The sequence below is a fragment of the Mustela erminea genome, chromosome 4, assembly GCF_009829155.1.
Source record: "Mustela erminea isolate mMusErm1 chromosome 4, mMusErm1.Pri, whole genome shotgun sequence".
In the NCBI taxonomy this organism is placed as follows: Eukaryota; Metazoa; Chordata; class Mammalia; order Carnivora; family Mustelidae; genus Mustela; species Mustela erminea.
The window spans coordinates 12,032,887-12,060,835 of NC_045617.1; the positions used below are offsets into that span (position 1 = coordinate 12,032,887).

At 43.2% G+C, this 27,949-nt stretch overlaps 1 protein-coding gene across 3 annotated transcripts in view; it reads right to left on the reverse strand.

The window, feature by feature from the left end:
• The window catches only part of TIAM2 (TIAM Rac1 associated GEF 2), a 225,279-nt gene that overhangs the window by 112,645 nt on the left and 84,685 nt on the right, over positions 1-27,949 (reverse strand). The window contains exon 1 of one of the 3 annotated variants that reach the window (XM_032338644.1): positions 12,175-12,333. The exons of the other annotated variants lie outside the window; for them this stretch is intronic. The gene's annotated coding sequence lies outside the window, so the exon portion shown is untranslated. Of the gene's footprint in view, positions 1-12,174; positions 12,334-27,949 lie in introns of those variants that run through there. 3 annotated transcript variants of the gene reach the window in all.

A 27,949-nucleotide genomic window follows, 5' to 3' on the forward strand; every position in this document is an offset into this window, starting at 1 on the left:
AAACCTTTAAAAAAAATTTTTTTGTTGATTGAGAGGGGGCTGAAAATATGAAACAACAGATTCCCTATTTTTTTTTTAAGAGAAGAAACAGTTCAAAGACCCCAGTGTCTCTAAGCAGAAAAAAACAGATATTAGATACACTAACCTGTAATAATCCGTATTAGGAATGCCTTCATGTAGTAACACGCATTAGGTATGCTAACCTACAACTGATGCTAATGGGTATATAAATGTGCATCCAGGCCCACAGCTGACTGCGAGAGAATTCAGGGAAGACATTCTGGAATAAACGATATACTGCAAAGACTGTGTGTGCTGAGCAAACACTGTGTGTTGCATAAACACTTTTTTATAATAATTCTTTTATTTATTGTATAATAAAATATCACAATTTTTAAAAATAGACCACAATCTCATGAACCTAAAAGAAAGACAAAAAAGTCCTTGTCTTTGGTTTTTTGCATTACCTTCCAATCTCCAATTACATAAATGTGCTTTTTAAGCTAAAATCACGAATAAGAACAATGTTTGTTCTTATTAAAACTGTGATCAATGACCACCCCCCAGAAATGTGCAGCCATGTGAAGGAATTCACAAATACGTCACCACGATCCCAACAGCCACTGGGACCTACTGAAATCCACAGAAAACCTCTTTCAGGAGGAAATGCAAGATTTACCTTTTTTTCATTTGCCTTGAACTGATGTGTTAAGATTTCCAAAGTCTCCATTTCTATGCAGTATAGAGTTTACAGCAGAGGAAAGACTGCTTTGTCTCTGGCCTGGGCCAGCTGTCAGAAAGAGCAACTAAAGGGGAGTAAGAAGCACCCCCCCTGGGGGCCAGATGGCTCTGTGAGGAGGACCAGGGCTGACCAGGGACAGCAAGCACAACAGAAGTGTGGGGACACTGCATAAAAGCAGGCTTATGGCTGGGCAAGGCAGTGAGGGAAACTCAGGTTCTACCACCATGAGACACCAACAAGGCTTCTCATGAAATTCCAGAGAGATTTTCGTACTGAAATAGGAGCTTCTTCCTTGTCCAAGGCCAACATTCCAGATGGTGCTAAGAACTAAGAAAAAGGATGAGAATACGACTAGCCATCATTAACCGTAACAATATCTACCTGGTGTCCTTTATCTGGGGGTGGGAGGCTGGAGAGGGCGTACTTTGATTATTAAAAAGACAAGTCTCAGATTCCTACTCTAGTTTGTGTCAGAGAACTTGAGTTTAAGATCCGTTTCCATCTCTTAAATAGCACTAGGCTTTGGGCAAATTACCTAACACTCTCTGAATCTCATTTCCCCCACTTACAACCTGAGGATAAAAATATCTACCCTACTTACCTCACAGAGTGAGACTAGTGGAAATATACATGAAACCACCAAAAAAAACTGGGAAACACAGCACACATCCATAATACTATTACTAGCTTTAGTTTTAAGTCTAATTTCGTGTACTATGATATCAAATCTTAGGGCCGTTTCTTGTTCCATTTTATTCACTATCAATTATGCTAATTATTATATATTTATATATTTGTAATCTTCCAAGTTCTGTTAGCACATTTCTGATTTTTTTTTTATCAATTCTCCAAACAGTAACAGCATGTGAAACTACCTTGTGTGTCAGAGGTCTGCCAAATGTCAACAAAAGCAGTCACATAAGTACGTGGCTTATGTTATTAGATAGTCATGATAAAAAAAAAAAATGAGGGGCACCTGGGTGGCTCAGTGGGTTAAGCCACTGCCTTTGGCTTGGATCATGATCTTGGGGACCTGGGATCGAGCCCTGCATCGGGCTCTCTGCTCAGCGGGGAGCCTGCTTTCCCCTCTCTCTGCCTGCCTCTCTGCCTACTTGTGATCTCTCTGTCAAATAAATAAATAAAATCTTTTTTTTTTTTTAAATGGACGAAAATAACCTAACTACTCAATGAACAACTGGTATGACTCTAAAGCAGTCATTCTCAACACCACATCAACTTTGGCCCCATGGGGACAATTGGTAGCATCTGGAGACATTTCCAATTGTCACAACTGGGGTCAGGGCATCTGCTGGGTGGAATTCTGTCCGTGGCCAACAGGATGGCCCCCATGGGTTCCCTGACCCAATGTGTCAATAGTGTTGAGGCTCAGAAGCCCTGCCTTCAAGTTTTACTGCCTGTCTTATTAAAACGGCTATAACACAAGAACATGCTGAAAAATCGGAAACAAATGCATTCATGGCTGCCAGGCTCCAAACTTAGTAACAAACGCTATACATGTTGCCCAAACCTGCTTCTCTCATGCTGAGTCAGTGAACTAGTCACAATGCGAGAACTAAATGCCATGACTCAAAGAGGCCCGTGGCTCATCACAAGAAGACTTGACCCCCATGCGTAAAGGAGGCAGGCGAGAGAAGCATCTGGTCTCCCCAGGAACAGTGCTTAGGAAGAGGGATCCTTACCAGTCAAGCGGGCAGACAGCAAGCTGCTGCCAGGGCCTCAAAAGCGGAACGTGCACTGCGGAGCCCTAGCAGTGCTGTCCCCATCCAGCAGGACCCCTTCCAAAGGCGTATTCACAGATGGACGGACAAACCAACCTGCACGTCGGAAAGCCCAGGACAAGCCGGCTCGTGCCGGGCGGGGAGGGGTAGTGAATTCCACAGAAACCACAGCCGGGCTTTTGCAGCACCCATCGCCTGAGGAAACCAATTCATCCCAAGGAGGGTCTCCGCGCTCACCCGTTTCGTAACAAACTCTAACGTCTAAGCATTTAGAAATGCTTGTCCAACTACGGGTCGTGAAATTCGTTTAATGAATCGGTGATCAGTATTTTTCTAAGAACAGAAGAGCCATAGAGCAGAGTACAGAATAAAATCAGACAAAGGAGAGACGAGCCTTCCAGTAAAAGTAAAAACGGTTTTATGAAATTAAATTCTGTGTGTGCTTGTCTGTTTGCGAGGATACTGAGCGATAATGAACAATTGTGTCTTCACGACCAAACCACAAAAAAAGTGTGAAAAACAATGAAACAGTGACTTATAAAACCTCAAGGAGCAGTTGCATGGCACATCTCTTTTAGTAAGACCCAAGGACAAACAGAGTCCAGGGAGTCTCAAAAGATTTGCTCGCTCACAGCCCCCGGCAAACGCTTGAGCTAAAGACAGGAAGAGACAAAGCGCCGCCGGGGTCAGAGGGCAATCCCGGGCCCCACGGGCTGGGCACAAGGTCCTCGCTCTCCTTCATTCTACATCTTGAAAGAAACTTTCACTGGATGTTTAAATTCTTCAGAGCAAAGTTAAAAACTAACCCCCTACGGGCACGTGGGTGGCTCAGTGCGTTAAGCATCTGCCTTCAGCTCAGGTCGGGATCCCAGGAGAGTCCCTGCTCTGCGGGGAGTCTGTGTCTCCCCACACTCACGCTGTCTCACACTTTCTCTCAAATAAAGCAATCTTGAAAAAAGAAAAAAAATTACTTCCCCCAAAAGTTAACTGAAGACCTGAGTCTTGAAGGATGAGTGGGATCCTGTTAGGTGAAAACAGGAAAAGAAGGGCCGTCCAAGGAAGAGAAAAGCCGTTTCTGAGACATGGGCATGTGTGACAGCGTGTGGAGTCCCTAAGTGACTGCATGGAGAAAGACCCCGGCTTGTTCAGGAGAAACTCAAGGGCAGCAGGGCCTGACCACTGGTGTCAGGGACAAGGTTTAGAGAAGGGGGAGGTGGGAGAGGGGGAGAGGCTAGGGAGATGTCGACTCTCAGTAACCCATCACCGCTCCCCATGCGCCCTGCTGTCCCAGAAGCACCACGGTGTGCCACCCCCTAGGGACACCTGAGCATACCGTCTGGAGAAGGAGCCCACAGTCATCCACACCTCAAAGAGCAGTGTGGGGGCAGCAATGGCAAAGGAGGGAGACGTTCTCAGTGCTGGCAGAACCTTGGAAGTTGAACGTCACAGAGTCCCACTCACCATTCGACATGAATGAGGAGACCCTCCTGCTTATGTCCCCCTCTGTCCTGAGACTGTGAGGGGAACAAAAGGGATGTATGATCTGATCCTGCCCCCAAAAGGGCTTCTCAGATGGCGTGGGGAGGGGCTCATTACCAATATAAACTATTTGTAGAACCAATAAGGGGTTTATGACAATTTTAACAGCATGGACTTCACGAGCGAGGTGGTGAGACCAACAATCCCACAAATATTATCGGTATGTCGCTGGAATGCCAGGGAGCGGAGGGCCCAGCCTCATCTACGCCGTCACAGAAACTGAACATAATTCAGGGTTTCGTTCTTGTTGTTTTATTTAAACCACCTTTTCAAGCAAAATTATAGAATTTAGTTTTAAATAAAATAATCCTAGAGAAAATAATGATTTTTCTTATTTTTCTTTTTGAAATGATCAGAATGCCTTTCATACATTTTCATCCTTGTTTTTCCCAGTTTTTCTTTTTTTTAAATATATCAAATGTTCAGTCCAACCCTTTTCTCCAAAGTCTACTTCAAATCTCATCCAAAATTTGGCCAACATCCTTGCCTCTACAGACCTTGCGCAGTAAGCACATTTGGTGGCGGCCAAAGACTCACAAGATTCAGGTTTGCTAGCATGACTTTCCAATAACCTCTCATTTTAAACTTTTATAAACAGGAACCCTTCCACAAAAAAAGGGAGTTCAGGCTTGGGTGAGTCCTTCCCAAGCTTTGTATGGAAACAGAAGCCCTTGCATGGGGACGCGCGGGCTGTGAACCACAGGGCTTCTCGAGGACTCGGACACCAGTAGGTAAGGCACGTGCTTCAGTAAATCAGAAGCAGGCATCGCACCCCTGAACCTCAGTCACATTCTGTGACCAAAATACACCGTGGTAACTGTACCTAGTGATTCCTGGTTAAAATCTTGGTTCATTATATACTGTTCATGTTAAAAAATGAACAGGCTTAAACTGCACATTTTTTCCCCTCATTTGAGTAGGCGCTTTCCTCGCCCTTATAAACATGTGACTCTTCCACCCCAGCCCAGCATGCAGCCTGATCGGAGAGCTCACTTCTCCAAGCCTGAGGCTTAAGGCTACAACAGAAGTTGTTCTGGGGTCCACAGGGGTCCACAGGTAAAATTAAACAAGTTGTTGCTGAACTTTTCCTTAAATTATATGATTATTCACAAAAAACCTAGTCCGATTTTAGCTGGCAAATTTACAGAAACTTCCAGGAAAAAAAAAAATGAATAGATTAGGTATAGCTTAAATTGCATAATTTAGGGGTGCTGGGTGGCTCAGTGGATTAAGCAGCTGCCTTCAGCTCAGGTCATGATCTCAGCGTCCTGGGGCTGAGCCCTGCATCAGGTTCCCTGCTTAGTGGGGAGTCTGCTTCTCCCTCTCTCTCTCCCTCTGCCACTGCCCCTGCTTGTGCTCTCTCGCTCGTGCTCTCTCTCAAATAAGTAAAATCTTTAAAATAAATAAATTGCATAATCTACAGAATTTGCAATTTTTTGGATACCTAAAGTAGAAGGACACACAGAGGGAAGGAAAGGATCTAATGCGCCCTGAACTGGTGTGTGCCAAGGCCACTTGGGGCACAAGAACCCCAAATGCTTTCAGGATCAGCCCTGTCACCTCCAGGGATTAAATAATTTCACCAAGACCACTAAGGGGTCAAGGCAGGAAACCAACTTGGAAGTCTTTTAGTACTGTTTTAATACAGGCATTGCATCACAATAATTTTTAAATATTTCTGCACTTTTCAACCTGAAATTTTCCTTTTTTTTTTTTTAACCAAAGTACAATTTAACTTTCAGGCTTTTCTTCTCAAAGAACATTTGTGATCCACGCCCCTTTCCTAAAGAAAGCACTAAGAAAGTCTGTCTCTGATGGTATCCCTTTTTCAGGCGGCAAAGGCTTACACAGCTGGGAGTGGCCAGGAGAGAGAAATGAAAAACTGAACTTTTAAGTTAACGGAGAAGATTTAAGGTTACAATGTAGTTTGTCCATTTCACTACTTCACAAAAAAACATCACACAAAGGAAAAACTGGTTTTCTTGGTGGCGCACACTTCATGGTCTCTAGCTTAAATATCCACTGGAATTTAGAATATACCTCCTGGGGCTCAATCAGTTAAGCCTCCAAATCTTGGTTTTGGCTCCGGTCATGATCTTACGGGTCATGAAACTGAGCCCCACGATAGGCACCACACTCAGGGGGAGTCGGCTTGATGATGCTCCCCCTCTTCCTGTCTCCTTGCTCACATGCATGCACTCTAATAAATAAATAAATCTTAAAAAAAAAAAAAAAAAAAAAACCAATACACTTCCCCAAGGCTGTGAGGGTGAGACATGGTGACCAAGCCCCCGGTGGTGGAGAGAGGGAAGGGGAACTCAAGACCACCGTACAGCCAAGTGGCATCTTCCTGAAGCTTTAATTTCACCGGAGGTAAAGTAATTTTAGAATTGCTTCAATAAAGAAATATATAATGAAGTAAAATAGAAAATTTACATGTCTGAGGTAAAATATAGGAGTTCCAACAATATTTAGGATTCGTATTAGGCTGCTGTAGGAACCTCATCAGGCATCCTAGGTAAGAAACACTTTGATTAATGCAATATTTGTTTACTGAACAACTACTTTGTGGTGGACACTGTTCCAGGCCTTGAGGATATAACAATAAATAGACCCCATTCCCCAAAATTCCTGCTTTCACGGAGCTTCTATTATAGAAGGGGCAGGACAAACAACAAATGAGGAAAGTAAGTAAATTACTATAAGGTGACAAGAATTTTAGCAAAAAAAGGAGGAGAAGGAGAGGTTGGGGGAGGGCTACTGTCATTTTAGAAAGGGCGGAAGAGGAAAGCCTCACGGAATGTGGCATTTAAGTAGACAAGCAGGACAGAAGCCATGTGAATTCTGGGGAAAAGACACTCGAAGCAGAGCACAGAAAGTACACACGCTCGAAGAGGTAGAACAGGCAGGCCGGTGTGACCGGCACAGAAGGGGTCAAAGAAGGGACAAGGAACCAGAGAGTGCAGCCCTAAGGGACATTGTCAGGCCACTGGCTTTCCCCTCGAAATTGAATGTCGTGATTAGAGGGTTGGGACTACAGAAGGCTCACCAAGAGGTATACTTCAAGAGGACCACTGCGGCTGCCCTGTGTTGGGCTGTTGGCAGTTTTGTGGAAGCTGGGGCTGGGGGGCAATTAGGCTGATTCAGGGGAGAGACGGTGTGGGCTGGACTTGGGGAGACTGGTGAGAAGAGGTCCGAGTCCGGATATGGGGGAAGGGAGGGGAGAGCGCCAAGAGGATTCCCAGGTGGACGGGCAGGAGCGGTGACGGTCAAGAAGGCCACCATGATCTTCATTCCTGAAGCACGGGGAAGGCCACAGCAGAGGAGGCTTAGAAGGAGGCAAAGAGTTGGGTTTGAGCTGTCTGTCGGACCTGACAGTGGGAATACTGAGCTGACCTAAACGGATGAGCTCTCCAAGGGAGTCAAAGAACAAAGGGAAGAGAAGAGGCCTGGGGTGCTCCCTACGAGAGGAGGTCAAGGAAATGAGGAGATGAGCACGTGAAGGAAACACAAGATACAGTCAGTGAATCTAATTAAGAGGAAACCAAGAGAATATGCTCTCCTCAAAGCCAATCAAAAACTGTGGGAGATAACAGAGCACTGAACCCAGCAACGGGGAGGTTTATCCATGACCCTGACCGGAGTGGCGCGGGAGTGAACCCTGGGAGTGAGTGTGAGGACGAGGTCAATGAAACGGAAGACGGTGAAGGGCAAGGACTTGCTGCAGCTGTCCTGTCATGGGGAACAGAGCAGCCACTGGTAGCTAGAAGGACAGAGGAATCCAAAAATGGGGGGTGGTCCCTGGTGTGTCTGTCTCTCTGTCTGCGTGTCTGTCCTCAGGAGAAATCACGGCATGTGAATGGGAGTAACCGGAGGGAAAATGTGCTGTGTGACAGGAGAGAGGTTACTGCCGAAACGTTGTCCTTTAAGTAGACAAAGCAGGACTCTCACGCACAAGACAGGACCCAGCCCAAGCCACCACCCTGTGCCAGGAGAGAAACTCTAGAAAAACACTTGAAAACAGCGATAGAGAAGATGTAGTAGGGCACCAGGACAGAAGGGCATTAGCTCCAGGGCAGAACTCTGGGAAGCTGCTTATTGCTGTGTGTTCTTGTAATTTCCATCTTCCCTTTAGAAGTCACGTGGCAGCGGGAGCAAGTGAAGGTCTTTGCTAGGTGACACATTTCCAGGGTGTTTTAGTGTTGTTTTGTATTTCACTTTTCTGGCTATTTCTGATGCCTTTGTCCATCCCATCAGTGTTAAGCAGACGACATCTGCACCTCCACACCCCTACACTATCCTTGAGGTTATGTACACTTTTCATAAAGATCTTAACTCTCCCGGGGCGCCTGGGTGGCTCAGTGGGTTAAGCCGCTGCCTTCGGCTCAGGTCATGATCTCAGGGTCCTGGGATCGAGTCCCGCATCGGGCTCTCTGCTCAGCAGGGAGCCTGCTTCCTCCTCTCTCTCTCTCTGCCTGCCTCTCTGTCTACATTTGATCTCTCTCTGTCAAATAAATAAATAAAATCTTAAAAAAAAAAAAATTAACTCTCTGTTAACGTTTACTATCATGAGTTTTCCTGGTTTAGGACTGTGTATAACGAGTCCTTGCACCTGTCCTTCCGCCTTCCAGGAGTGGCCACAGAGGACTTGAGAACAGTCTCATTCTCTCTGCCCAGAGCTCCTTTCCATCGCCTTCAGTCACCAAATGCTCAGCTTCTGTCTCTCCCGGGCCATCGACGCTGCCTCCCTTCAGCCCCTCCCCCCATGTCCACTTTAGAATGGAGATTCTAACAATTCTGCCACTACAGAGATGTGTCACGGGTCCCGGACAAAAACAGGATAAAGGAGTGTTTTCACTTTCCAATGTTGTCCTAAAGATAGGCAGGATTTGCAAACCTTTATTTAAGTCTTTGGAACGCCCTGGACCAAGTCCGCCCTGACATTATCTGTAGCACCTACTACATCCCTTTCCTACAGTGAAATGATAACTCAGTCTATCACTTTACTTGTGACGTTTATTTTTCCAAAAGTGCCTTGCATTACCTTGGCACTAAAGGAAAGCCCATCTGCTGTTCTGCTGTTCCCTTCCATGCCTCCCTCTAGTCAGACCTCCCTCTAAACAGTCTTCTATTGGAATGGGACTGGGGGAGGGGAGGGAACGCTTCAACTCTTCATCCCAGGCTGAACCAGGAAGATCGGCAGATGAAGTCTAATCAAAGCTGTCTCATCATCAGAGGTTAGCACAGCACCTGGGCACCTAAAATTCTCTCCGGTGAGACATCAACGGGAAATAGGACCCCAAGTGAGTGTACGGCTTTGAATTTCATTAGGATATAAGACAGACAACTCTTGTCTCCCACCATACCTTTAAGTCTATCTGGTCTGATAAGTAGATAGGTAAGTAAATGAAAGAAAGAACAGATAGAGGGAGAGAAACGGACAGGGGTGGGTGTGTAAATGTATATACACATATATGTAGGTATACACAGACATGTCTCTACCACTTACAAAGAAAAAGTAGTACATACCAACGCATTTCCAATGCAAGAAACAGCCAGTCTCAGGAAGGGGCTAACAAGATACCTGGTATCCCGTCTCAGCCCAGCAACTAACCATCTCACGGACTTTGGACAAGTCATATCAGCGCTGTGGTTTTCCAGTTTTCCCATTTGTAAGTTGTCTAAGATCCCTGTGCAGCCTGACAATACCATGGGCTTTAAACAGCTGACAACAGTGTATAACGTGTTCCTGGGATACTCACGTTATAGCCACCCGCCACTTATAAGCCTACTGAGATAGACTGAGTCATAAAGACACTGCCATTATCAGAATTCGAACTATTACGAACACAATGTTGTGTACCTGCAGGTGACAACAGTCAGAAATTCAGGATTATCTCCTACATCACTACTACCTTTCCCCATCCTTAATACTGTTGCTATTATTTTCGATTCCATGCCTTTTTTTTTTTTTTTTTTGAGTCTTCCTAAGAAAGCCATTTTTATCTTGGCCTTTACCTAAGGTATACTTAATGTTAAATAAAAAGTGCAGAGTATCACTTAAATTTTTTTAATGTCCAAAAAGATCTTGTTCTGAACTAAAAATGAGGTTTTTTCATTTTTCCATTAAAAATGAGGTTGTTTAAAATCTCATAGTGGCATGTCATTAAGGGGTCTCACTAACCCAGTTTATCATCTCCGTGTAAATGAATCTTACAAAGTGGGCCAAACCATGGGTATGTGCAGGCATAGAAAAGTGTCCCATTCAGGGCGTCTGGGTGGCTCAGTTGGCTAAGCGTCCGCCTTCAGCTCAGGTCATGATGCCAGGGCCCTGGGATTGAGACCCACATCCAGCTCCCTGCCCAGTGCAGAGCCAGCTTCTCCCTCTCCCTCTGTCTGCCAGTCCCCCTGCTTATGCTCTCTCTTGCTCTGTCAAGTAAATAAATAAAATCTTGAGAAGAAAGAAAGAGAAAGTCCGACCCATCCAACATTTAAGGAGCACGTGTTTCCTTTTCAGACTTCCCCGTCTTCTTCCCACATCCTCCCCATATCGATGGTAAAAAGAGGTTTTAGCGAGCCTGCACTAACTTTAAATCTGTAAAAAAGGGAATAAGTTTCTCCTCAAACACAAGTGTAGACCACCAAGACAGAAATATCTACTCTACTTAGTAGTTAAGTGAGGGACCACTTTGGAAGGATAATCTCTTGGCAAATGGCCCGACCCTTATCTTGCTTTTCCAGGCATCCCTGAAGGGGGCTGGTCTGAGGAGACGCCTTTGCAAGGGACTCCCTCTGCACTAAAATACTGAAGAAAGGTGTTATCTACTTGCATTCAAAACACTAAATTTACAGTCTGGTTGGCCTGGACTGGAGTCCTAAGGTTCTTCAACAGACTTCAGTTTCTGACCACACGCTCTGGTAAAAATCAAAGTGGTTGACAAGTGTTAATCTGACTAGAAGAGAAGACAGTGCCCTGTCAGAGTAGCCTTTTCCAGGTCCAAAGGAGAAGTAATAAATAAAATGAAATGCTCCCAATGTTTCTATTAATTCTAACCTGTGTGAACAGTCCTCACATGGCCTCATCCCAAAAAGACATTTCAGTCAAGGAAGTGAAAGAACGGACAAGGCACCCTAGAGCCACAGAGAAGAGACATGGTGAAAGACACACATTGCCCTTCCTAAAATAACTCATAATCCCATTATACTGAAAGTAAGTAAAAACTGTAGGATCCCTGGGTGTGACAGAGGGCCACAGTGAAATACTTAAAACGTGCGAGAAAAAAAACCATCACGGCTCTTCAGCAGTACCCCTACTTTCCAGAAATTCTATAAATAATCTTCCAAGTTACAATGACTTCAAAAAAGCTTCCTATTTCTGTCTCTCCACCTACCAATTTTCTGAGAATTACATGCTTGGCCAAATGAACTTAAAGCTGAGGAAGTACTATCCCAAGCCAGGGTTCCTAGACCCCTGCTGATAAGCCCCGGGGTCCAGACAAATGCCTAATGAATGAATAGCTTCTGAGGGAATTATGACATGAAACGGCCATTCTACTTGAATGACACCACCACCACACACAAAGATTACAAGGGATTTCATTTCATTTTCAGAAAATTCAAGACAAAACTTAAGGACAAACAGTAATAAGCAGTGAACATGAGATCACAAACTTGAAAAAGAAACTCTTAAACCGAACAACTCACTCAGCTCAAAAACTAAGGCGTGATGAAGTTACATAATAGCCAGGAAACTACAAAATACAATCTCTGCCATATTTTAATTTCCCTTTGTACCCTAAAAGAAGTAACTGCTAAAGATAAATTAATAGTCATTAAGGCTTTAACATGACCAGACTGAGAAACGGTACTTCCTTGAGCTACCAGGGAAAAAGAAACCCAAACCACACAAGCCATTAGCGTCTGGAGAATTAATTAGTAAAACAGGGTGGCCAACTGTATGAAGTCACCAGTAGGCACTGGAAAGCATATACACACTCAGATTTGAGGGTAACCCACCCTTATGCAGCCTAAGTACAAAATAACGTTAAACAAAAGAAATACTCCCAAAAGGAGTGTTTCAAGCAACACTGAAATTTCACATATAAAATTAAGTCTCTACTCCAGAAGGGGGAAAATAAACATTTTTAACCTTACCTTTGCCAACACTTTGTATGTAGCCAGGGTTCCTCAGACTCTTTTAATGAGCAGAAAAAGTTTCACCACGTCAGGGTCTATATACAAATCCACAAACTCTCTCTTCTTTCTGCCCATGGTAAGGCAGGAAACAGCGCTGAACACTTCAAATGCTCGGCCGTTAAGAGCTAAAAACAGATCCTGTGCAATGCTGGATATATTTTTGTCTGCTAGCTACACACCCTCATCATGTTCAATTTTTCCCATTGGTGGACGAGTATGATGCACACTTAACCAGAAAGTGGTTTTCCATGGGCTGCCTGGAGTGATTAGGCAGGACAGCCTCGGAGCCGCCAGGCTCACCCATGACTGGGCTGCTGTTGGTCCCACATTCCAGAATTACCACCAAAGTTCCATAGGAACGCGGCCCCAAGTTTGCTGAATAAAGGTTTACTCACTCGAAGGGAGCCTCCGCTGCTTTTTTAAGCCTTTTGGCAGTAAGAACACACACCTACCATCCTTGTGTTTAGAGCAGTAGTAAACATTCTGTCTCCAAAACCACAGCTGGAATGTTACGGTCTTAAAAACCCTGCCTCAAGAGCAGCCCTTCAAAATAATTTTGCGATTTGCAAAATATCGAGTGTACACTGACTCCCATGTTCCTTGCCAGAGTCATTTCATTTTTACATTAGCTGAGCTGCGGTGCTCCAACCACATTGGGGGTGACTGTTAATCCAACAGGTCACTTGTTTATGGGAAATAAGCATGAAACTGCCTTTTCAAAAAAGCGACAGTCCAGGGACGCCTGGGTGGCTCAGTTGGTTAAGCAGCTGCCTTCGGCTCAGGTCATGATCACAGCGTCCTGGGATGGAGTCCCACATCGGGCTCCTTGCTCAGCAGGGAGCCTGCTTCTCCCTCTGCCTCTGCCTGCCATTCTGTCTGTCTGTGCTCGCTCTCTCCCCCTCTCTCTCTCTGATAAATAAATAAAATCTTAAAAAAAAAAAGCGACAGTCCAGACATGCAAGGGTTTGAGGTCTTCCTATATCTTTTGATGAAAGACCTTCAATTTAAAGTACAACCCCCTGGTGAAGCGACAGTTCCAAATCATTTTATATTAATTCTTGGGAAAGGTGTGCTGAAAGAGAGAACAGGATTAGGTCTGTGTAATTTCTAAATTTTTGAAATTATACTCTACAGAGGAAAACAGCTTAAGCAGAAGTGTTCGAGTTATCCTGGACAAAGTACGACAGCAGCTTTTTAAGGCAGAATTTTTGTTATTTTTCAAATGCGAACGGATCAATGTATGCAACTGACAAGATTCTTACTTAATATTCAAGACTGGACTGGACTACAGACATAGAAGCTTTCAACTCCCTATCTTGCATGAAAAATGCATCGCCGACGTAAGCATACGCACACCTACACACGAGAGAACAAGTGTGAACACATAACTTTTTTCCCCACACAGGTTCCGTGTAGTTAAAACCTGCTTGAAGATACACTTTCTAATCTTTATTAGCAAATAATAAGAGCCATTACATACAGTCATCTGTCTGATAGTTACTAAAACTACTCTACCCCCTACAAAACTTTACTCATGAACACAAACATGAACACAAACAATTTTTAGTGCTGGTGGAGCACACCTGGAAAACTGCCGATTCCAATTCCCTCATTTCACAGATAAAAAATGGAGGTTGTAAGTGACTTTTCAAGGTGATAGAGCTGGTCAGCAGCAAAGTGCAGAGCCAGGACATGCCACTCAAGTAACCACAAGCCCCAGGACCACAGTCAGAAGGTTGCCACGGAAGCCAAGTCACAGAACAGAAAACATGGGGATTCCCAAAATGTTAATTTGATGTGTGTGTGTGTGTGTGTGTGTGCACACCCATGTGCATACGTATGTGTGTATGTGTGTGTTTAAAAAATACCCCAGGCTGGGCACTCAGCTGGCTCAGTTGGTAAAACATGCAACTCTGAATCCCAAGGTCATGAGTTCAAGGCCCACGTTGGGGTATTTAAAAAATACCCCAGGCAGGGCTGGATCCCAGGACCCTGAGTTCATGACCTCAGCCAAAGACAGATGCTTAACTGACTGCGTCACCTAACATCCCTAAATTATTTTTTTTTTTAAGATTTTATTTATTTTCCAGAGAGAGAGAGAGAGAGAGTACACACAAGCAGGCAGAGAGGCAGGCAGAGGCAGCGAGAGAAGCAGGCTCCCTGCCGAGCAAGGAGCCCGATGCGAGACTCAATCCCAGGACCTTGGGATCATGACCTGAGCCGAAGACAGCGGCTTAACCAACTGAGCCACCCAGGCGTCCCCCTAGATTATTTTTTTAAGATTTTATTTATTTGAGAGAGAGAACGCGCACAGAGCACACATTGAGGGGGCTGGGCAGAGGAAAAAGGAGAAACAGGCTCCCCACTAAGCAAGGAACCTCATATGGGGCTCAATCCCAGGACCCCAAGATCATGACCTGAGCTGAAATCAAGAGTCGGATGTTTAACCAATTGAGCAACCCAGGCACCCCCCCACCTGTAGATTTTAAGACAATTTTGACCCTCTGATGCATATTACATGTAGATCCACTAATGCCAGAAATGACAGTAAGGCTGAATTATCTCCAATATTCCTCAGACATTTCCAGTGGGTCTGCACGGTTTCATTCCATTTTTAATTATGGAGGTCACCCAAATAACTTTAGTTCTGTGGGTGTATAAAGTCTCTTAGGGTTTCAAACTAAGATTTTTAAAATTCTTTAAATTCTGCCCAACTACAACAAAACAATCTCAACTTAGTACTCCAACCTAAAATTACAAAAGCCAGCACATCTCCAAGTCATAAAACCAGACTTTATCTTTATAATGCTTCATTCTGAGATAGTAACGTAACAGAATATACATGTTAACAGGCATCTAAAATTAAGCTCCTTGGCAAAGATCTCTAAGCATTACTTAAATTACACCTTAACAAGTATTCTATCCTCAAACATACAATGCAGAAGAACACATATAAAAACATACAGGAACATGCTAAAATTACAGAATTCTAGTGGTGGTGGTGTTCACTGCACAATTCTTTCAACTGACCGTATTTTGGCAATTTCTCTTAATAAAAAGTTAGGGGAATGACATATGTACACACATGCACACAGTCAAACTCCTATAAATAGAAAATAGAAAAGTGGTTGCCAAGGGCTCAGGGAAAGGAGGAGAGGCTGGTAAAAACTTTTGTTACAGAGGCGCCTGGGGGACTTGGTCAGTTGGGTGCCTGACTCTTGATTCCGACTCAGGTCATGATCGCAGGGTCCTGGGATGAAGCCCTTTGCTGGGCTCCGCACTCCGAAGGGAGTCTGCTTCTTTCCCTCTCTGAGCTCTGTCACTCCCCCTGCTCCCACTGGCTCTTTCTCAAATAAATCTTAAAAAAAAAAAAAAAAAAAAAAAAAAAAAAAAAAAAACTTTTGTTACACATGAGTAATGTCTGAGGATCTAATGTGAAACATAGTGACTACAGCTGCTAACACTATTGCACAATCGAAATTTGCTACAAGTAGAAAGTAAATCTCACACAGGATAAACAATGAGGTGACAGATGTTCTTAATTAACTGGATGGAAAGAATCCTTTCATACTGTACACATACATCAAATCACAATGTACACTTTAAATAACCAACAATTTTATATGTCAACTATACCTCAAAAAAGTGAGAAGTTTTAAAAATGATCATGTTTTTAGTAAAATGTAGTAGTCTTAGGCAAGACTAAGCAAAAGCTGTTACTCACCTGCTGATGACCATGGACATGAATATCTTATATTCCAATATCACATGACTAATCGTGATTCATTAAAAAAAAAAATGGCCACAAAGTAGAGTGGAAATATCTTGGGCTTCAAAATCAGTAGATCTGTGTTAGCAATTCATCCTGTTGACTTTAGAGCCTTCTGAATCCCACCCAGTACCTTCATCACAAGATGGGATTGACAGTAATAATGCTTATCTCCAATAACAGATAAGATGAACTAATATACAGTTATAAGAAAGATGGACATTAAAATACATTTTTTAAAGTAACCTGAGAGAAATGACATCACTGCTTAAAATTCAAGAAACTCTGCTCCTTTCATATTCTTCACCTTTGAGGAAAAACACACAATGATATGAAAAAAATCCTACCAAGCATTATTCTTTACTGACAATCTTCAGTCAATTCTAAGGATTTCATCTGATAAAAAATTAATGGAGTTTGTTAAATAATTTATTGTTAAATAATAATGGTTAAGTATGTATATTTATCACTAAATGTATTAGTCATTGTTAAATAATAAAAGTTAAAAATATAAATTACCTCTATCCAAAAAAGATTCCAAAATACTAAATAACCTCTCGCAAATATGAATATCTGCCTTTGGCGAAATTAACAAATGAACAAAAAACTTCACAACACACTCATGTGCCTGAGAAGAACTGTAGTCTGCTGTTCCTGATGGGAAAAGCAATACTTCAAATAATGTGGACTAAAAAAACATGGGATAGAAGTAACGCCACTGCAAAAATGTCCTGGATGAAGGCAGTACTAGAAGAAAATGAAGCATGTGAAAAATCACAAAATCCATAGCAATATTACCTGGGGGAGGAAAATTCACCTCCCAGTTCATTTTAAAAGTCTTCCAATCCAATGCTTCCAATGAGCCCAGAGAACACAGTGAGTGCCCGTGTAGCCAGCTTCCGGATCTAAAACTGCCGTGGTTGGAAGGTTTCACCTCCCGTGTGCCAGACTGAAAATCCACATGTGTGAACGACTGGCAGGTGCAATTCTTTCGCCACCTAGTTGTTCCCCGCCCAGGGCCCAGGCTTCCGAGCTCCGCCTGCCTTGACCTCAGCCCCTGCTGTGTGATACTGGATCCCTCACTTCGCTTCTCAGCTTCTTCATCTGTAAAATGGGGACAGTATTACCTGCCCCACCGGGTTGTTGTAAGGATTAAGCAAATATAATACATGCAGATTGCTTGACACAAGGCTTGCCTGAGAACGCAAACTCCACAAAGCAGAGATTTTGTTAAAAGTGTTTACTGTTAAGTCTATGACTCTAGGGGTGCCTGGGTGGCTCGGTCAGTTGAGTGTCTGCCTTCAGCTCAGGTCATGATCTCAGGGTCCTGGGATCGAGCTCTGCAGCAGGCTCCCTGCTCAGCAGGGAGTCTGCTTCTCCTTCTCCCTCGCCCCCTGCTCATACTTACTCTAATAAATAAACAAAATTTTAAAATCTACTACTTTAAAAAGTGCCTGGCACCTGGTGAATACCCCAAAAAATAATCCAGTGAGTGAGAGCAGGCAAGGAGGGGAGAGAACAGTGATGGCAAATACAAAAGGAGAAAAGTGTCTGTTGCACTTTTTTGTTAGAGCCTCTAAAATCTCTTGATCAAAAATCAGCCAGCTCATGTGTCATCGATACCCATCAAGCAAAATTTTCAGAAAGTTTCTGTTTGAAATTCCCCAGCTGTTCTCCTGCAGCATTTCACCTTCCAAGCTGTTTTGGCCTCAAGAGTATGCCTAAACAACATGAACCATGCATCTTAAAATCCAGAGTCAATTTGAAGATAACTCAAGTGCTTTCCTAGCACGGTGTATACTGCTTTGAGGCCACAGCCTCACAAGTGTTGATTAACAAGAAAACAGCGGGGTGCCTGGGGGACCCAGTGGGTGGTCTGCCTTCGGCCCTGGCCTCTCCTTCTCCCTCTGCCCCTCCCCCTGCTTGCATGGGCACACGCTCTCTCGTAAAAAATATCCTTAAAAAGAAAAAAAGGAAGAAAATAGAGCCCAGTAGAATCAATGAAAACTTTGACATTTAAGTAAAAATAAAGGGCAAAATAAAATTTTAACTATTTTTTAAAGTAAACTGGAGATGCCTATAAAACCAATAGTCAATTTTAAGCTAATTCAAAATGTATACTAGTGTGGTATGTACTATTTTAAAATCACAGAAAACCTAAATTTCATAATATAAGCTTTTCCTCAGTGTTTCAAGGCACCAACTGTGTAAAAAAAATTTTTTTAATGGAGTCGATTGTCATGAAAATGAGAATTTATGGAATAAGTATTTATAAAGTCCTGGTGGGTACCTTAAATAATAAACAAGTCCCAAGAATTTAACCAAATGACCAATTACTTTTGCAAGAATGAGCAAATGTGAATTGACCTAAAAACTAAGATTTAAAACAAATTCTTAATAAAGGTTTTCTTTTCTTTTTTTCTTTCTTTCTTTTTTTTTTTTTTTTTGTGAAAGAGAGAAAGAGAACACATCCAAACATGAGAAGGGGGAGAGGCAGAGGGAGACAAAGAAGCTAAAGCAGGTCCCATGCTCAGCAGGGAGCCCAACCCAAGGCTCAGTCTCAGGGCCCTGAGATCATGACCCAAGCCGAAATTAAGAGTCAGATGCTTAACTGAATAAACCACCTAGGTGCCCCAGTAAAGTTTTCCTTTAAATGGACTTTTTTCCTGTAGGTCATTACATCCATATTAAACACACTTGGACTATTGACAATTATTGATAATGTATAAACTTGTGACTTTTGAAATTAAATAGAATGCTTTCTAATAAGATGTAACATTTATCCATAAATGATAAAAATTTGTATTTAAAAAAACCATGCTACCAAAAATAAAACTACAAAATGAGCTTCCACCGAGGTAAAATTAAAATTTTCTGTGGAAAAAAATCATTTCAAAAATATACTTATAGGGGCGCCTGTGTGGCTCAGTGGGTTAAAGTCTCTCTGCCTTTGGCTCAGGTCATGATCCCAGGGTCCTGGGATCGAGCCCTGCATCAGACTCTCTGCTCAGCGGGGAGCCTGCTTCTTCCTCTCTCTCTGCCTGCCTCTCTGCCTACTTGTGATTTCTTTGTCAAATAAATAAATTAAACCTTTAAAAAAATACATATATATACTTATAAATACTAGCTACTATTACATATATATATATATATACTTATAAATACTAGCTGCTAGACACATCTGTTTACATTTTTTTTAAAGATTTTACTTATTTATTTGACAGAGAGATAGAGAGCACAAGTAGGCAGAGCAGCAGGCAAGGGGAGAGGGAGAAGCAGGCTCTCCTCTGAGCAGGGAGCCGGACGTGGGGCTGGAATTATGATCTGAGCCGAAGGCAGCTGCTCGACCGACGGAGCCAACCAGGTGCCCCTCACAACATTTTTGAAGGGCTCCTTTGGAACATTTAAGAAAGTGTAAGTAATCTGCCCAGAATTCAATGTAATCAGTTAAAAAGTATTCTATTCAGCCTCCCACTCGACACACAATATCTTCTTTTCATGAACTGAAGTGAAATCATTTAAGCTGAAAGGTTCCTAATCAGTTTAATTCAGAGAATAATTGAATTCGAGTTTTCTAAGAGACCATAGAGGTCATCCAGCTAGCCCTATCTTGCTTCTAATTTGAGAACCTCCTACGGTATCCTGACAGATGGGCCACTCTCTTCCACCGAAATTCACTGAGTGATGGGAAGTTCACAGCTCCATTAGGGAGCACATTCCGTTGTCTAAAAACCAACTGATGGATGAGAACTCCTTCCAAGGGACTCTAAACCAGCCATCCTCAAAATTCCACTAATTAAATCAGTCTTTCTGTCATTATCAACACACACCCTACTCCCCTCTTCCTCCCTAACACCCGACACACAACTGAAGTCCGATTTCAGGCTCTTCCGCTGCTCTCTTTCTTCTAGTTCATCAGCACAATGGAGCAAGAACCACCTCCAGAGAACAGAATAAAACAAGCAAAACCAGATGATAGCTTTTCACTGAAAATCAAATGTACAAAGAGTCCTAAGAGTTCAGTCTGTGCCTCAGTGGGCCAAGAGTACAATGCTCTTGGTAACCCCCCCACCCAGAGTCAATGAGTTGATGGGCCCTCATCTGTTTGGTTCCACAAAGTCTAGGAGGTATTAGGGGGTCCACTGGAGAAGACAGAATGCAACCTCGTTCCACAGCCCACATGTGTGTGCAAATTGCACACTGCTCCCACTTCACCCATCCAGGAGCCCCAACAACTGATCTTGGGGAAGATGAGTGAGTTTCCTGCTGAGAAAGAGGAAATGACCTAAAATAAAAGCAAAAAGGTTGTATCTGAACACAGAGGGGAAAATTTATGGCTCAGGTTCAAGATCACACACGCGCTGTCAGGGCTGTTGAAAAGCATGAAATGACAGAGGCCAGAGTACTACAGTCTTCAGAAACAGAAGCCATTTGTTTGCAAACTACTCTTGTACAAATATTCTTCAGCACACACACACAAAAATGTTCTGTTCTATTTTTCTGGAAACATGAAACTCTACAAAAATATCTTTCGTTTTTCCACTATGAATACAGAAGTAGACAGAACTTTTCCAGTGTTCTCCTAATTTTACTATAAGTAAAACAACTTAGGTAAATGAAACATGGCACCTGACATTCAGTGTTGGCAAGACACAAAGGGGTAAATACTACAGAGGACCAGCCTGTGCCTGCCCATCCGCTGGGGCCAGCAGCCTCCCAGAACCCCTGCCCACTGTCACCTGGGAATGCAGAACCCTATCTTGCCAGATGAACCGCATTTTTAAGAATCACTGAATGTGCTGCTTTTATATAAAATTTTCATTTTTCAAAGGTAGGCAACTAATTTAAATATCCTTAAAAGACTTGTCAAGGACACATTCTGCAGGCCCAGCAAAGCTTATCCACAGCCCAGAAACAGCCAGAAGCCCACCAGGGTGCACCGTCTGATTGAAATGGTAAAACACAAACAGGAAAATTATAAATCCTGAAAAAGTTTTATTGAAAGACAACCAATCAGCAATCCCAACTCCCTGACTTCAGAACGCTAAATCCTGGGTCTCTAGGGACATACATCTCCACACAATCAATTTGGCCATGACAACCAGAGCCGCACACAGGAATTCAGACAGGGTATTGCTTTTGCGGAAGAGGGGTGGTTGTAACAGGCCACACGGGCCATGGCAGCACCCTTCCTGGGAAGCAGAGAAATCCCTTCTCCAGGCATCTGGATCTGCAGACCAGCAGTCTCTGGACCCCCATCTGCACAGGGACACCCCCTCACCCCCATTTTCCCCCAGCTCCTAGGTTTCGTTCCTCACCTCTCATCACCCCTGCTCCCTGCTTACAGGACACACTGTCAAGAACAGCATCACGCTCCCCACTAAGCTTTCTACTTTCTACACTAAATATTCCATTCCCTTCATCACTACAAATGGGACACTATCTCCAAACACTCCTAACCACAGTTATTGTTGCCCAGATGTTAATATCCTTCTTAGATCTAAGATCTAGAAAAAAAGAAGGAAACAAAAAATCATGAAGCTCTGAGCCAGGAGTGTTACGTGTATTTTCCTATTTAATTCTCACAGTAACCCTCTTTGATTTGTAGTATCAGCACTACTTTGCAGATGGAGAAACTGAGGCTAAGAAAGCCAGATAATGTGCTGATGGTCACAAAACAAGCACACCTAGAAAATTCAAACCAAGTCCATCTGATACCAAAGAGACAACAATACTGCCATACATACAGAAACCAGCATGTCTGTGTTTTATCACTATGACAGCTAATTAAAACTATTAATAACTATAAGCAAGCCTTTCCTTTGTGGCGACCTTGGGGAATGGCCTGTTTTCATCCATGTAATACAAAAGCAAATGCTCAAAATCCTGTCTCTACTTTATGAACAGTATCTGAATATATTACTTTAAAACGTAGCAGATGTATTTAATATATAAAATTCTGAGTATATAATAAATAAAATAGCAGAAGTTTATATAACACGTACACTAACATCCTTGTGCCATGAGGAAAATGATCTCATCGCCCTCATTTTACAGAAAAAGAAAATCAGCCACCAAAGCTTAAATAACCTGTCCCAGGTCACAGAGCCAACAAATGTCAGAGACAGGACTCAAACAACTCAGGCAATCTGACTCCAAAAAAAAATCTAAACTTCAGACTTTTCAAATAGGTGTGTTTCAGTCATGGTACCCAAACTTCATTAAGGCATAAATGAAACAGTCACTGAAGCTAATCAGAAATTCCTTTTAAATATTCTAATGTAGATGATATAAATTAAAGGTCAACCAACATACAAGTTACCAATTTTCATCAGAATTTCTAACTTTAATAAGGACTCTATTTGCAAATAAGCCCAAAATGTTACAAAACTTCCTTTTTACATGGAAGATCATGTGAAACTTGAGAATTCTGTGAGAGAATAATTCACATTTAAAAACTGCTACTAAATAGACAAACTGCACCTTTAAAATCTCCTCCAGTGCCAACACGGTTCTCACCACGTGACACGGAACAACTGAGGCCAGGAGCTGCACTTCCCGGCTGAACTCCTATCTACCCAGTCCAAAAATACCCACTGGGCACTAGACACTGCTCCGGGCTGTGGAGCTCTGGGAGGACAAACAGACATTAGAACTTCGACCGCACAGAACTTCTGCTCCAGGGCCAGTAAGGCTGAATAGCAGACTGATAAATAAATCTACAAGGGAGAAAATGATTAGGTAGGACTAGCACTTGGCAGAGAATTAAAATGGGCGACCACTTTGGGTTGGGTAGACAGAGATGGTCTCTCAGAGGCAGCACCCTGAACTGAGATCCAACAGGCGTCAAGCGGCACAGCAAAGATGGGACAAATGGCCACTGGGAAAGCTTATGCTGGTGTCTGCGAGGCTGGGCATCGCAAGCACGAAATGAAGACACGGCAGATGTTTCCAGAGAATGACTTGCAACCATTCCAAACACTGCCCAGGAACTCCTCCACTCTGCTTTAGTGCTTAAACTGAAACACAGACACACCGACTAGTAGAACACCTCGGTCAGAAGGAAACAGCCTTAACATAATCGGAAGCTTACCTTTCCTCAGCGGCTTGTTAATGTCCAAATCTCCAGAGCTCACCCGATCTTACGACCCCAGCTAGAAATGGCATACTCTGAATCTGTCCTTCAGCAGGATGTGCTGTCTGGAGTTCGAGTGTGCGATGTACTAGTACGGGGTATGTAAGAGACAGAAATGAATCCTGCCAGGCTGTGACTTCCCCAGGTGAGTTCCCAGAGAGGATGGGTGTACCATATCCCACAGAGAGAGAATCACCTCGCACATCAAGTTACACTGCGTTTATAGTAAGCCACTCAGATTTGGTGCCGAACTGCCTGAAGGGAATTCAACTTCAGCCCCAACCTGAGGAATCCACTTTGGCTTTCCCTGCCCAGGTCCACATACAAAGAGCAGTTAACAGAGTTACACGGGAAACAGACACACAACTGACATACATTAACACCTCTGAGATCTACGAGTGCCTCAAACCTACCCCTAGAGGGAGTGGGAACAACACTTAGTGTTAACAATCATTCATTTATCCGGAATGAGCTGGCTGAAGAAGTAATTCAAGCACACAGTCCCAGAAAGACAAAACAAAAAGGTGAAAAGAAACCATTTTTTATTACAATTTTGTAATTAAAGCTCAGTTTCTCAACATTGTGCTATATCTTGAGCTTGATTCAAAAAATGGAGCAACTTAAAAAAAAAAAAAAATCAAAGGTTAAGCGATTAACTCTAAAGGAAATATGAGGGTCCTCCCCACATTCTCATCGGAGAAGCAGATTTATTCTAACTCCTCATGGCCAAGCTGATTTATAGATAGATAGAGGGAGGGAGGGAAGAAAGGAGGGAGAAAGAGCAGACGGGGAAGAAATAGACAAACGGATGGATGATTAAATAGCCAAAGTCTACTGTGATCAAGCCATAACTCCAGGGCTGGGAGTAGAGCACGAAGAGAGAAGGTCTCTACTCCCAATGAACTGAACGTCATTCAAGCAGGAGAAAGCAGTCAAAACAACACAAATAAATAAACACACACAAATATCCTAGAGCCATATGCGCAGTGCAGACACCTCCACAGGGATGATGAGACAGTCGGTGACAAGTAGCTACTTTAAACTGGAAGGTCAGGAAATGGCACTCAGAGATGGCCAACGAGGCTGAGATCCTGGTGCTAGTTCAAAGTTAAGGAAATGATCTGCCGGGCAGAGGAACCAGCCAAGACCCTCTTAAGAACCGGAGTGGCAGAGGTAGTTATCACAGACTGTGGGGCAGAATCCAAATGCGAGTGGGTTGAGTCAAAGAACAAGCTGCATTACTTATGAAGCAGGTGGTTTCTGGGTCCTCTCATATTCTGGAGAATAACACCTTCCATTGTGTGATGCGCTGCCCAGTGACAATATATTAAAATTCACAGCCCCATCAGTCAACATACCAGAAAGTACCTCCTTTTTCTTTCATTTTTAAAAATGTTAAACAGATTTCTTTCAGAGAGTGAGACTTGTCTTTTTGTAAGACATTTCACCTCGGCTATGTACATAAAACATTACTTTATGGTAATAATTGTGTACTGTGGGTTACAGCCTTGATAGAGAATGCAGCCTTCGGAGCCAAGAGATTGGGGTCCAGCCCCCCTCCAGCTTCCCCATCACCACCTGAGTGAGCCCAGCCTGGTTATTTAAATTGTCTGAGCCTAGGTTTCTTCAACTATAAGACAGATAGAGTATCTGCTTTGCAGGAATATTCCAAGTATTTAATGGGATAATGCATATAAAATACTCTATTAGCTGGCTGAAACATGAAATGCTCGATCATAATGGCAATAAAATACTTTCATTGTAAATAGCTGCTATTGGGAAAGGTTTGATTATCACAATGATTCATGCTATAGAAATACACCTATATAACTTGACACAGAAGAGATAATAATTTTCATTTATAGGTTCACAGAATAGTCTATGGTGGACCTTTAAAAACCAGCCCAAGATCTCTCTCTTTAGGTGAGAATTTAAAACTAAAAGAGGTGGGCTGACTTGCCCAAGGTGACATAATTGGTCCAGAGAAAATTTTTAGAATCCTGATATATTTGGTCAGGAACACAGGCTTGCCTTATTGGGGTGCCTGGGTGGCTCAGTTGGTTAAGTGGCTGACTCTTGATTTTGGCTCAGGTCACAATCCCAGGGTCCTGGGATGGAGCCCTGCGTCAGGCTCTGTGCTTGGCAGGGAGTCTGCTTAAGGATTCTCTTCCATCTCCCCACCCCCTTCTTAAAATAAATTTAAGACGTCAAATAAATCTTAAAAAAAATTTTTTTTTAAAAGAATGCCTGCTTCCCTAGATAAATCCTATATAGATACAGTTTTCTTTAATTTTTATTTTCTTTTTAAGTAATTTCTATGCCCATCGTGAAGCTCAAACTCACAACCCTGAGATCGAGAGTCACATACTCTACCAACAGAACAAGCCTGGCCCCCCAAATTTTTAATTCACTTTGGAATTAACCCAGTATGGACAAGAAAATATTTTTTTAAGAAAATATTTTTAAATGGTAAAAATGGAATATTGAACAAGTTTCAATAGATTCTATCTAAACAGATTATACTGACAATTTTTCAAAAGCCAAGACTTGTCCAATTTTGCTGATGGCCTGGTAGATGGTTATTTGCTAATCAAGAAATTATAAAATATAAGATCTGCCACACTTAAATTTTTCCAATGATAATAACAGATATTGAGTCTCTAGTACCTTTTATGTGCCAGAAGCTTTCCAATACATTAATTCTGAATACCTTGCCATTTCATGAATCAGTTTTTTTTTACTCTCCAGGCCTTTGCACACACTGTGCCCTGCTAGGAATGCCTCCCTGGAGAACTAACTCCTAACTGACCCTCAGGATCCAAGTTAGGGACACTTGGGGGGTTCATTTGGTTAAGGGTCCGCCTTCAGCTCAGGTCATGATCCTGGGGTCCTGGGATCGAGCCCCGTGTCAGGCTCCCTGCTCAACAGACAGTCTGCTTCCCTCTCTCTCCCTCGGCCTCTCCCCCTGCTCGTGCTCACTCTTTCAGAACAATAAATAAAATCCTTTAAAAAATGACCCAGCTTAAGTCTATCCTCTTCCATGAAATCTTCCCCAACCTCCGACCCACCCCACCCCAGCCTCCACTGAGCCACAAGGCTCCCTCCCTCGTTCTGCTCACCACTCCATCAGATTTAAGCAACGGCATGTTGTGATTGCTTTTCCACTTGTCTGTCTCCTTAAACTGATTCTGATTGCTTTCCAAGTGCAGAGCTCATCTTACCTTTGGTTCCTGACGTCTAGCACAATGCCTTACACGTGGGTGCTTGATAAATGTATGACATATAGACCAACTGTTGCCTCACACTATTAATATAATATGATTTAATGTTTAAACCAGCCTGCTTTTCTACTGCATCACCATGACTTAAATTACAAAAAAAAAAAAAAGGGGGGGGGGAAATGGCAGCTTAACTACGGTGACAGTGAATGTTCTATCTGCCTGGCTACAGTGCACAGTCCTGTGTTCAAATGTCAGTCGAGCTATTGCTGCAAAGGCCCTGTTTCAGATGAGATTCACATGAAATTGGGAGACTGAGTGAAGCAGACTCCCCTCCATGTCCATGGGCCCCATCCGATCAGCTGAAGGTCTACAGAGCCAAGGCTGCCGTTTCCTGAAGAAGCAATTCTGCCTCCAGACTACAACAGAGAAAACCTGCCTGGGTGTCCAGGCTCCCACCATGCAGAATTTAGATTCAAGACCGCACTGTCAACTGCAGCCTGAATTTCCGCTCTGCTGGCTGGCCCTATGGATTTGGGACCTGCTAACCTCCACAATCACATGCAACAACTCCTTAAAATCTCTCCATGGGGAGGAAGGTGGGTAGGTAGGAAGATAGGCAGGCTCCTATCGGTTCTGCTTCTCTGGGGAATCCTGGTTGCTAGAACTCCTAATCATTTTGGATTAAAATAATTTTAGGCAGGGTTACAGAAGGTTTGAGGCACACTGACTTCAACCTTGTCCGTTCTACAGATGCAGAATGTGAGGCCCGTGAGGACAAATGAGAGCTGTCACACACACAATGGGCAAGAATTAGGACCCAAACTCAGATCATCAAATTCGCTCAGCTGTGTTCCTAGAGCAGATGACATGGTTTTGTCACAGTGACAAATTAGTGGTTGCCAAAATTTCTTGGATCCCCCGTGTCTTCTTTGTGGCCTTTTCCGCTTTCATATGAATTCCAAGGCCACGTGAACAATTAATTTCCATCTGGTAACATGGACTGCAGGCCACTTTCAACAAGTGGCTATTTTCTTAATAGTATAGATGGATTTGGGGCACCTAGAGGGCTCAGGCAGCAGAGCATGAGTTCAACCCATGAGTCATGGGTTCAAGCCCCATGTTGGGGATAGAGGTTACTTAAATAAAAACTTTATGAAAAATTAGTGTAAACGGATTTCAGCTACTAACTGATGTCATATTTTAAGGTGAGTCAACCATGGGACAGGTACCGCAATCTCCCACGACTACAGAAGATCTAACGGGGCCCTTTGTGCCGTGAAGTGTAGGAGATGCAAGACAGAGGTAGGTCGCCTACGTGTACAATAAAGCTCTAGCAAGTTTACATTTTCAGTTACACAAAGCGTGTGTTGTACCTGTAACAGCACACCGGCACCACGTGTGGGCAGGGGCATCAATCAACTGCTTTTACTCACGAACGCCAGCCAGTTCTGGAGCCCGTGCGCTGCCTGCCGACTTGTCACCACGACATCATTTTAATTTAACATGAACCGATCTTACCTTTTTCTCCGGAGATCTGTGATGAAAAGCCTTTCGGTTTTACAATGCTGAAGAGGCTATCCCACGCCCTCCTAAAAGCTGAATATAATT